Here is a 12783-nt window from a genome sequence, read left to right as displayed (position 1 = left end):
AAAAAAAGCATCTAATTCTGTCAATAACTTTATACATGTATTAATACCTAGGGTATCATACTCCCTACAGTACCATCACATTGTGCATAACACCTACATACTCACAGAAAAATTTATTCTAGTAAACTGATTGAAAGACCTCTGTCTCTCAGCTATCTCTTCTCATAACGATCCTCACAACGATCATGACGGCGCCTCAGATTTTGCAGATGGCCTTTTTTTCTAAGCTGTACAAATTTCTACAATGTTTCCTCACATCAAAAATACCACAATGTGTTAACAAAGAACATGAACTATTTTATCTAATGACAAGAATGCAGCTTTCTTACCTGCTTTGCAATAGGACACTGGAAGGGTACAATTCCACTGGACTTGCTTGCCTTGAATGAAATTATGAAGAATAAATATTTGTTTTTAATAACACAGTACCGTAACAGTAAATTAGGATATTATACATTATACTGTATGTGAAAATAATTTGGGTTAAGAAATTGACAATACTGTTTTATAGATGACCTATAAATGAAAAAATGAATATGTGGATCTGGGGTTTTCAAGCAAGACTCTATAGAAATGGTTAAAACTGTACAATATCTGCTAACCAACAATATGAGGACTGTGTAACACACACACTCTACTCTGGTTGGGTCATACCATATCGGGACGTCATCTGAAACACATTTACGCCTTGAACAGACTAAGTACAAAATGAGGAGATGACGACTGAACACATCTAGAGTCAAGGTTCCTGACTTTGAGTTATCCTTTTGATGTCAAAGAAAGCTCACAACCTTAAAAGTAATGTAAATGGGTCAACTGCAATATAAATTAAATCACGCAAATTTATAAGAACTATGTTAAATGGGCAAAAACATTGCCCCAAAAATACAAAAACATAGGCATTAGAGAGAATAAAGATTAATTTTATGTTTTGAGGGGTGGTTAGTTCTGACAAATGGTCGGGCTAATTTTGTTTATGCTATGATATCGAAACAAGTGATGGGAATTTTGATATTGTGAACATTTTACACAAAAGGTTGGTTGTAATACAGTAAAAAGCCATGTAATTTATACATTGGAATGAACTGAGACAACAATTTAATTTAAATAGAAAAGATCTACAATAAATGTGTAATAACCTGTTGGAAGGATGAAGTGGATCTCTGTCTCACTTCTGGGTCTGCTGAAGGTTCAGCTGGGATCTTGTCACTTGGTGTCTGCAACGAAATACAACAATAACATGTCAGAAATATAGTGTTTTATAATATAGATCATATCTATTTAGTAAACTAATGATCATACTCAGTTCAGTCACAATATATTCCTACCACCTGTCTATCATAATCCCCTTTGGGGTGAGACTCATTGCTGAGGTCAAGGGCTGCATTGACCACAGATGTTAGGAAAGATAATTCATATATGGATCTGGGCTTTTTATGCAAGACTCTATAAAAATGGTTAAAACTGTACAATATCTGCTGACCAACAATATGAGGACCGTGTAACACACACACACTCTACTCTGGTTGGGTCATACCATATCGGGACGTAATCTGAAACACATTTACGTCTTGAACATCCTAATTACCAAATGAGGACTTGACGACTGAACACATCTGGAGTCAAGGTTCCTGACTTTGAGTTATCCTTTTGTTGTCAAAGAAAGCTCACAACCTTAAAAGTAATGTAAATGGATCAACTGCCATATAAATTAAATCACGCAAATTGACAAGAAATATGTTAAATGGGCAAAAACATTGCCCAAAAAATACAAAAAACATAGGCATTAGAGAGAATAAAGATTAATTTAATGTTTTGAGGGGCGGTTAGTTATGTCAAATGGTCGGGCTAATTTTGTTTATGCTATGATATCGAAACAAGTTATGGGAATGTTGATATTGTGAACATTTTACACAAAAGGTTGGTTGTAATATAGTAAAAAGCCATGTAATTTATATATTGGAATGAACTGAGACAACAATTTAATTTAAATAGAAAAGATCTACAGTAAATGTGTAATAACCTGTTGGAAGGATGAAGTGGATCTCTGTCTCACTTCTGGGTCTGCTGAAGGTTGAGCTGGGATCTTGTCAGTTGGTGTCTGCAACGAAATACAACAATAACATGTCAGAAATATTGTGTTTTATAATATAGATCATATCTATATAGTAAACTAATGATCATACTCAGTTCAGTCACAATATATTCCTACCACCTGTCAATCATAATCGCCTTTGGGGTGAAACTCACTGCTGAGGTCAAGGGCTGCATTGACCACAGATGTTAGGAAAGATAATTCATATGTGGATCTGGGCTTTTTATGCAAGACACTATAGAAATGGTTAAAACTGTACAATATCTGCTAACCAACAATATGAGGACTGTGTAACACACACACTCTACTCTGGTTGGGTCATACCATATCGGGACGTAATCTGAAACACATTTACGTCTAGAACAGCCTTAGTACCAAATGAGGACTTGACGACTGAACACATCTATAGTCAAGGTTCCTGACTTTGAGTTATCCTTTTGTTGTCAAAGAAAGCTCACAACCTTAAAAGTAATGTAAATGGATCAACTGCCATATAAATTAAATCACGCAAATTGATAAGAAATATGTTAAATGGGCAAAAACATTGCCCCAAAAATACAAAAACTTAGGCATTAGAGAGAATAAAGATTAATTTTATGTTTTGAGGGGCGGTTAGTTCTGTCAAATGGTTGGGCTAATTTTGTTTACGCTATGATATCGTAACAAGTTATGGGAATGTTGATTTTGTGAACATTTTACACAAAAGGTTGGTTGTAATACAGTAAAAAGCCATTTAATTCATATTTTGGAATGAACTGAGACAACAATTTAATTTAAATAGAAAAGATCTACAGTAAATGTGTAATAACCTGTTGGAAGGATGAAGTGGATCTCTGTCTCACTTCTGGGTCTGCTGAAGGTTGAGCTGGGATCTTGTCACTTGGTGTCTGCAACGAAATACAACAATATCATGTCAGAAATATTGTGTTTTATAATATAGATCATATCTATTTCGTAAACTAATGATCATACTCAGTTCAGTCACAATATATTCCTACCACCTGTCAATCATAATCGCCTTTGGGGTGAGACTCATTGCTGAGGTCAAGGGCTGCATTGACCACAAATGTTAGGAAAGATAATTCATATGTGGATCTGGGCTTTTTATGCAAGACTCTATAGAAATGGTTAAAACTGTACAATATCTGCTAACCAACAATATGAGGACCGTGTAACACACACACTCTACTCTGTTGGGTCATACCATATCGGGACGTCATCTGAAACACATTTACGTCTTGAACAGCCTTAGTACCAAATGAGGACTTGACGACTGAACACATGTAGAGTCAAGGTTCCTGACTTTGAGTTATCCTTTTGTTGTCAAAGAAAGCTCACAACCTTAAAAGTAATGTAAATGGATCAACTGCCATACGAAATTAAATCACGCAAATTGATAAGAAATATGTTAAATGGGCAAAAACATTGCCCCAAAAATACAAAAACATAGGCATTAGAGAGAATAAAGATTAATTTAATGTTTTGAGGGGCGGTTAGTTCTGTCAAATGGTTGGGCTAATTTTGTTTACGCTATGATATCGAAACAAGTTATTGGAATGTTGATTTTGTGAACATTTTACACAAAAGGTTGGTTGTAATATAGTAAAAAGCCATTTAATTCATATTTTGGAATGAACTGAGACAACAATTTAATTTAAATAGAAAAGATCTACAATAAATATGTAATAACCTGTTGGAAGGATGAAGTGGATCTCTGTCTCACTTCTGGGTCTGCTGAAGGTTGAGCTGGGATCTTGTCACTTGGTGTCTGCAACAAAATACAACAATAACATGTCAGATATATTGTGTTTTATAATATAGATCATATCTATTTAGTAAACTAATGATCATATTCAGTTCAGTCACAATATATTCCTACCACCTGTCTATCATAATCGCCTTTGGGGTGAGACTCATTGCTGAGGTCAAGGGCTGCATTGACCACAGATGTTAGGAAAGATAATTCATATATGGATCTGGGCTTTTTATGCAAGACTCTATAAAAATGGTTAAAACTGTACAATATCTGCTAACCAACAATATGAGGACCGTGTAACACACACACTCTACTCTGGTTGGGTCATACCATATCGGGACGTAATCTGAAACACATTTACGTCTTGAACAGCCTAATTACCAAATGAGGACTTGACGACTGAACACATCTGGAATCAAGGTTCCTGACTTTGAGTTATCCTTTTGTTGTCAAAGAAAGCTCACCACCTTAAAAGCAATGTAAATGGATCAACTGCCATATAAATTAAATCACGCAAATTGATAAGAAATATGTTAAATGGGCAAAAACATTGCCCCAAAAATACAAAAACATAGGCATTAGAGAGAATAAAGATTAATTTTATGTTTTGAGGGGCGGTAAGTTCTGTCAAATGGTTGGGCTAATTTTGTTTACGCTATGATATCGAAACAAGTTATGGGAATGTTGATTTTGTGAACATTTTACACAAAATGTTGGTTGTAATATAGTAAAAAGCCATTTAATTCATATTTTGGAATGAACTGAGACAACAATTTAATTTAAATAGAAAAGATCTACAATAAATGTGTAATAACCTGTTGGAAGGATGAAGTGGATCTCTGTCTCACTTCTGGGTCTGCTGAAGGTTGAGCTGGGATCTTGTCACTTGGTGTCTGCAACAAAATACAACAATAACATGTCAGAAATATTGTGTTTTATAATATAGATCATATCTATTTAGTAAACTAATGATCATATTCAGTTCAGTCACAATATATTCCTACCACCTGTCTATCATAATCGCCTTTGGGGTGAGACTCATTGCTGAGGTCAAGGGCTGCATTGACCACAGATGTTAGTAAAGATAATTCATATATGGATCTGGGCTTTTTATGCAAGACTCTATAAAAATGGTTAAAACTGTACAATATCTGCTAACCAACAATATGAGGACCGTGTAACACACACACTCTACTCTGGTTGGGTCATACAATATCGGGACGTAATCTGAAACACATTTACGTCTTGAACAGCCTAATTACCAAATGAGGACTTGACGACTGAACACATCTGGAATCAAGGTTCCTGACTTTGAGTTATCCTTTTGTTGTCAAAGAAAGCTCACCACCTTAAAAGCAATGTAAATGGATCAACTGCCATATAAATTAAATCACGCAAATTGATAAGAAATATGTTAAATGGGCAAAAACATTGCCCCAAAAATACAAAAACATAGGCATTAGAGAGAATAAAGATTAATTTTATGTTTTGAGGGGCGGTTAGTTCTGTCAAATGGTCGGGCTAATTTTGTTTATGCTATGATATCGAAAGAAGTTATGGGAATTTTGATATTGTGAACATTTTACACAAAAGGTTGGTTGTAATACAGTAAAAAGCCATTTAATTCATATTTTGGAATGAACTGAGACAACAATTTAATTTAAATAGAAAAGATCTACAATAAATGTGTAATAACCTGTTGGAAGGATGAAGTGGATCTCTGTCTCACTTCTGGGTCTGCTGAAGGTTGAGCTGGGATCTTGTCACTTGGTGTCTGCAACGAAATACAACAATAACATGTCAGAAATATTGTGTTTTCTAATATAGATCATATCTATTTAGTAAACTAATGATCATACTCAGTTCAGTCACAATATATTCCTACCACCTGTCTATCATAATCGCCTTTGGGGTGAGACTCATTGCTGAGGTCAAGGGCTGCATTGACCACAGATGTTAGGAAAGATAATTCATATATGGATCTGGGCTTTTTATGCAAGACTCTATAAAAATGGTTAAAACTGTACAATATCTGCTAACCAACAATATGAGGACCGTTTAACACACACACTCTACTCTGGTTGGGTCATACCATATCGGGACGTAATCTGAAACACATTTACGTCTTGAACAGCCTAATTACCAAATGAGGACTTGACGACTGAACACATCTGGAATCAAGGTTCCTGACTTTGAGTTATCCTTTTGTTGTCAAAGAAAGCTCACCACCTTAAAAGCAATGTAAATGGATCAACTGCCATATAAATTAAATCACGCAAATTGATAAGAAATATGTTAAATGGGCAAAAACATTGCCCCAAAAATACAAAAACATAGGCATTAGAGAGAATAAAGATTAATTTTATGTTTTGAGGGGCGGTTAGTTCTGTCAAATGGTCGGGCTAATTTTGTTTATGCTATGATATCGAAAGAAGTTATGGGAATTTTGATATTGTGAACATTTTACACAAAAGGTTGGTTGTAATACAGTAAAAAGCCATTTAATTCATATTTTGGAATGAACTGAGACAACAATTTAATTTAAATAGAAAAGATCTACAATAAATGTGTAATAACCTGTTGGAAGGATGAAGTGGATCTCTGTCTCACTTCTGGGTCTGCTGAAGGTTCAGCTGGGATCTTGTCACTTGGTGTCTGCAACGAAATACAACAATAACATGTCAGAAATATTGTGTTTTCTAATATAGATCATATCTATTTATAAACTAATGATCATACTCAGTTCAGTCACAATATATTCCTACCACCTGTCTATCATAATCGCCTTTGGGGTGAGACTCATTGCTGAGGTCAAGGGCTGCATTGACCACAGATGTTAGGAAAGATAATTCATATATGGATCTGGGCTTTTTATGCAAGACTCTATAAAAATGGTTAAAACTGTACAATATCTGCTAACCAACAATATGAGGACCGTGTAACACACACACACTCTACTCTGGTTGGGTCATACCATATCGGGACGTAATCTGAAACACATTTACGTCTTGAACAGCCTAATTACCAAATGAGGACTTGACGACTGAACACATCTGGAGTCAAGTTTCCTGACTTTGAGTTATCCTTTTGTTGTCAAAGAAAGCTCACAACCTTAAAAGTAATGTAAATGGATCAACTTCCATATGAATTAAATCACGCAAATTGACAAGAAATATGTTAAATGGGCAAAAACATTGCCCCAAAAATACAAAAAACATAGGCATTAGAGAGAATAAAGATTAATTTAATGTTTTGAGGGGCGGTTAGTTCTGTCAAATGGTCGGGCTAATTTTGTTTATGCTATGATATCGAAACAAGTTATGGGAATGTTGATATTGTGAACATTTTACACAAAAGGTTGGTTGTAATATAGTAAAAAGCCATGTAATTTATATATATTGGAATGAACTGAGACAACAATTTAATTTAAATAGAAAAGATCTACAATAAATGTGTAATAACCTGTTGGAAGGATGAAGTGGATCTCTGTCTCACTTCTGGGTCTGCTGAAGGTTGAGCTGGGATCTTGTCACTTGGTGTCTGCAACGAAATACAACAATAACATGTCAGAAATATTGTGTTTTCTAATATAGATCATATCTATTTCGTAAACTAATGATCATACTCAGTTCAGTCACAATATATTCCTACCACCTGTCTATCATAATCGCCTTTGGGGTGAGACTCATTGCTGAGGTCAAGGGCTTCATTGACCACAGATGTTAGGAAAGATAATTCATATATGGATCTGGGCTTTTTATGCAAGACTCTATAAAAATGGTTAAAACTGTACAATATCTGCTAACCAACAATATGAGGACCGTGTAACACACACACACTCTACTCTGGTTGGGTCATACCATATCGGGACGTAATCTGAAACACATTTACGTCTTGAACAGCCTAATTACCAAATGAGGACTTGACGACTGAACACATCTGGAGTCAAGGTTCCTGACTTTGAGTTATCCTTTTGTTGTCAAAGAAAGCTCACCACCTTAAAAGCAATGTAAATGGATCAACTTGCCATATAAATTAAATCACGCAAATTGATAAGAAATATGTTAAATGGGCAAAAACATTGCCCCAAAAATACAAAAACATAGGCATTAGAGAGAATAAAGATTAATTTTATGTTTTGAGGGGCGGTTAGTTCTGTCAAATGTTTGGGCTAATTTTGTTTACGCTATTATATCGAAACAAGTTATGGGAATGTTGATTTTGTGAACATTTTACACAAAAGGTTGGTTGTAATACAGTAAAAAGCCATTTAATTCATATTTTGGAATGAACTGAGACAACAATTTAATTTAAATAGAAAAGATCTACAATAAATGTGTAATAACCTGTTGGAAGGATGAGGTGGATCTCTGTCTCACTTCTGGGTCTGCTGAAGGTTGAGCTGGGATCTTGTCACTTGGTGTCTGCAACGAAATACAACAATAACATGTCAGAAATATTGTGTTTTATAATATAGATCATATCAATTTAGTAAACTAATGATCATACTCAGTTCAGTCACAATATATTCCTACCACCTGTCAATCATAATCGCCTTTGGGGTGAGACTCATTGCTGAGGTCAAGGGCTGCATTGACCACAGATGTTAGGAAAGATCATTAATATGTGGATCTGGGCTTTTTATGCAAGACTCTATAGAAATGGTTAAAACTGTACAATATCTGCTAACCAACAATATGAGGACCGTGTAACACACACACTCTACTCTGGTTGGGTCATACCATATCGGGACGTAATCTGAAACACATTTACGTCTTGAACAGCCTAATTACCAAATGAGGACTTGACGACTGAACACATCTGGAATCAAGGATCCTGACTTTGAGTTATCCTTTTGTTGTCAAAGAAAGCTCACCACCTTAAAAGCAATGTAAATGGATCAACTGCCATATAAATTAAATCACGCAAATTGATAAGAAATATGTTAAATGGGCAAAAACATTGCCCCAAAAATACAAAAACATAGGCATTAGAGAGAATAAAGATTAATGTTATGTTTTGAGGGGCGGTTAGTTCTGTCAAATGTTTGGGCTAATTTTGTTTACGCTATGATATCGAAACAAGTTATGGGAATGTTGATTTTGTGAACATTTTACACAAAAGGTTGGTTGTAATACAGTAAAAAGCCATTTAATTCATATTTTGGAATGAACTGACACAACAATTTAATTTAAATAGAAAAGATCTACAATAAATATGTAATAACCTGTTGGAAGGATGAAGTGGATCTCTGTCTCACTTCTGGGTCTGCTGAAGGTTGAGCTGGGATCTTGTCACTTGGTGTCTGCAACGAAATACAACAATAACATGTCAGAAATATTGTGTTTTATAATATAGATCATATCTATTTCGTAAACTAATGATCATACTCAGTTCAGTCACAATATATTCCTACCACCTGTCTATCATAATCGCCTTTGGTGTGAGACTCATTGCTGAGGTCAAGGGCTTCATTGACCACAGATGTTAGGAAAGATAATTCATATATGGATCTGGGCTTTTTATGCAAGACTCTATAAAAATGGTTAAAACTGTACAATATCTGCTAACCAACAATATGAGGACCGTGTAACACACACACACTCTACTCTGGTTGGGTCATACCATATCGGGACGTAATCTGAAACACATTTACGTCTTGAACAGCCTAATTACCAAATGAGGACTTGACGACTGAACACATCTGGAATCAAGGTTCCTGACTTTGAGTTATCCTTTTGTTGTCAAAGAAAGCTCACCACCTTAAAAGCAATGTAAATGGATCAACTGCCATATAAATTAAATCACGCAAATTGATAAGAAATATGTTAAATGGGCAAAAACATTGCCCCAAAAATACAAAAACATAGGCATTAGAGAGAATAAAGATAAATTTTATGTTTTGAGGGGCGGTTAGTTCTGTCAAATGGTCGGGCTAATTTTGTTTATGCTATGATATTGAAAGAAGTTATGGGAATTTTGATATTGTGAACAATTTACACAAAAGGTTGGTTGTAATACAGTAAAAAGCCATTTAATTCATATTTTGGAATGAACTGAGACAACAATTTAATTTAAATAGAAAAGATCTACAATAAATGTGTAATAACCTGTTGGAAGGATGAAGTGGATCTCTGTCTCACTTCTGGGTCTGCTGAAGCTTGAGCTGGGATCTTGTCACTTGGTGTCTGCAACGAAACACAACAATAAATATTCTGTATTATACTCTATTTAATCAGTGTATACAGTTGAAGTCGGAAGTTTACATACACTTAGGTTGGAATCATTAAAACTCGTTTTTCAACCACTCCACAAATTTCTTGTTAACAAACTATAGTTTTGGCAAGTTGGTTAGGACATCTACTTTGTGCATGATACAAGTAATTTTTCCAACAATTGTTTACAGACAGATTTTTTCACTTATAATTCACTGTATCACAATTCCAGTGGGTCAGAAGTTTACATACACTAAGTTGACTGTGCCTTTAAACAGCTTGGAAAATTCCAGAAAATGATGTCATGGCTTTAGAAGCTTCTGATAGGTTAATTGACATCATTTGAGTCAATTGGAGGTGTACCTGTGGATTTATTTCAAGGCCTACCTTCAAACTCAGTGCCTCTTTGCTTGACATCATGGGAAAATCTAAAGAAATCAGCCAAGACCTCAGAAAAAAATTTGTAGACCTCCACAAGTCTGGTTCATCCTTGGGAGCAATTTCCAAACGCCTGAAGGTACCACGTTCATCTGTACAAACAATAGTATGCAAGTATAAACACCATGGGACCACGAAGCCGTCATACCGCTCAGGAAGGAGACGCGTTCTGTCTCCTAGAGATGCATGTACTTTGGTGCGAAAGGTGCAAATCAATCCCAGAACAACAGCAAAGGACCTTGTGATGATGCTGGAGGAAACAGGTACAAAAGTATCTATATCCACAGTAAAACAAGTCCTATATCGACATAACCTGAAAGGCCGCTCAGCAAGGAAGAAGCCACTGCTTCAAAACCGCCATAAAAAAGCCAGACTGTGGTTTGCAACTGCACATGGGGACAAAGATCGTACTTTTTGGAGAAATGTCCTCTGGTCTGATGAAACAAAAATAGAACTGTTTGGCCTTAATGACCATCAATATGTTTGGAGGAAAAAGGTGGTAGGCTTGCAAGCCGAAGGACACCATCCCAACCATGAAGCACGGGGGTGGCAGCATCATGCTGTGGGGGTGTTTTGCTGCAGGAGGGACTGGTGCGCTTAAAAAAATAGATGGCATCATGAGGAAGGAAAATTATGTGGATATATTGAAGCAACATCTCAAGACATCAGTCAGGAAGTTAAAGCTTGGTCGCAAATGGGTCTTCCAAATGGACAATGACCCCAAGCATACTTCCAAAGTTGTGGCAAAATGGCTTAAGGACAACAAAGTTAAGGTTTTGGAGTGGCCATCAAAAAGCCCTGACCTCAATCCTATAGAAAATGTGTGGGCAGAACTGAAAAAGCGTGTGCGAGCAAGGAGGCCTACAAACCTGACTCAGTTACACCAGCTCTGTCAGGAGGAATCGGCCAAAATTCACCCAACTTATTGTGGGAAGCTTGTGGAAGGCTACCCGAAACGTTTGACCCAAGTTAAACAATTTAAAGGCAATGCTACCAAATACTAATTGAGTGTATGTAAACTTCTGACCCACTGGGAATTTGATGAAAGAAATAAAAGCTGAAATAAATAATTCTCTCTACTATTATTCTGACATTTCACATTCTAAAAATAAAGTGGTGATCCTAACTGACCTAAAACAGGGAATTTTTACTTGGATTAAATGTCAGGTATTGTGAAAAACTGAGTTTAAATGTATTTGGCTAAGGTGTATGTAAACTTCCGACTTCAACTGTATATATATATATAAAGCGGTGACAACATACATGTAAGAAGGGACATGTATTTATATATTTTATAATTCTTTGACAGATCTTATACATTATAATATATCAAAGCAGATTTACTTACCAGAGCACGCCATGGCCACTGAGATTATCCATAATCATAGGTTATTTCACTCTCTGCTTGGATGTTTTCAATAGCAAACAAGCAAAGATGAGGTTTACATTGGACTATCATCTTTTTCATTTTGCAATTTGGGGACCTGTGGGCATCATTTACCAGCCTCCCCAGTGAACCATCTTCGCAGGATGCATCTATGCTAAAATTGAAGAGGGAAACAGATTTACGTTTTCTCCACAAAACATATAAACATATAGAGATTAACTGATGTCTTATAGGGTTTTACTTACCACCATGAGCCATTGTTCCATTCAAAATCAAACAAGAAAGCATTTTGCTTTTCCGTATACTTCCCCTGCCTCTTGTCCCATTCATATTGCGATATAAACTCCCCACGGTACTCGAGGACAAAGGATCCCTTTTCAATTGGTGCTGAGGCAAATACACCACGTCCTGATGTAACAAAGTTAAGAACTTAGTATCAAGTAATACAGTTCAAATTAGGTTAATGAATTGCAGTTGATCAGACCCATTTAGCCTGCTTATCAATGTGTATGATTTAATATTTAGGGGAAAGATCCATTGCAGGGGTGCAAACTGGTAAGGACCCAAAAAGGTGACATCATTCAAAATAAATTTGGTCTGAAAACTATGAAATCACGAGGAGACGTATTTTATGTTGGATTTAATGACAGATCTACAGCTAAAAACGGAAACGCCGAAACAATGGCGTTAAAGCGGGGCAAAAAGAGATGTGATCCCCGGTCAGGTTCCAGCAGTTATCACCACTAGACCTGCAGTGACTTGCACCGCTGAGTCTGCCTTTGACTCCTCGCTTTAGACCGCTTTATTGCAGACTTTGTATTTAAGGACATCAGCGTACACAAAAAATCCCAAATCACAACAGGCAGGGATTACGCACACACCCACTCATGTT

At 36.0% G+C, this 12783-nt stretch overlaps 1 long non-coding RNA gene across 1 annotated transcript; it reads right to left on the bottom strand.

Annotated features, from left to right (window-relative positions):
• Positions 1-6486: 6486 nt before the first annotated feature.
• On the bottom strand, positions 6487-9159 carry LOC311142670. Its single transcript, XR_014614361.1, has 4 exons — positions 9079-9159; positions 8198-8275; positions 7314-7391; positions 6487-6506 (listed from the first exon to the last, which is right to left on the bottom strand). It is a non-coding gene; the product is annotated as an uncharacterized lncRNA (long non-coding RNA).
• Positions 9160-12783: the final 3624 nt, after the last annotated feature.

The sequence above is a fragment of the Coregonus lavaretus genome (assembly GCF_964263955.1).
Source record: "Coregonus lavaretus genome assembly, chromosome: 15".
In the NCBI taxonomy this organism is placed as follows: domain Eukaryota; kingdom Metazoa; phylum Chordata; class Actinopteri; order Salmoniformes; family Salmonidae; genus Coregonus; species Coregonus lavaretus.
The sequence above is the reverse complement of the archived record's forward strand: the minus strand, read 5'-3'. Positions and strand labels throughout refer to the sequence as shown.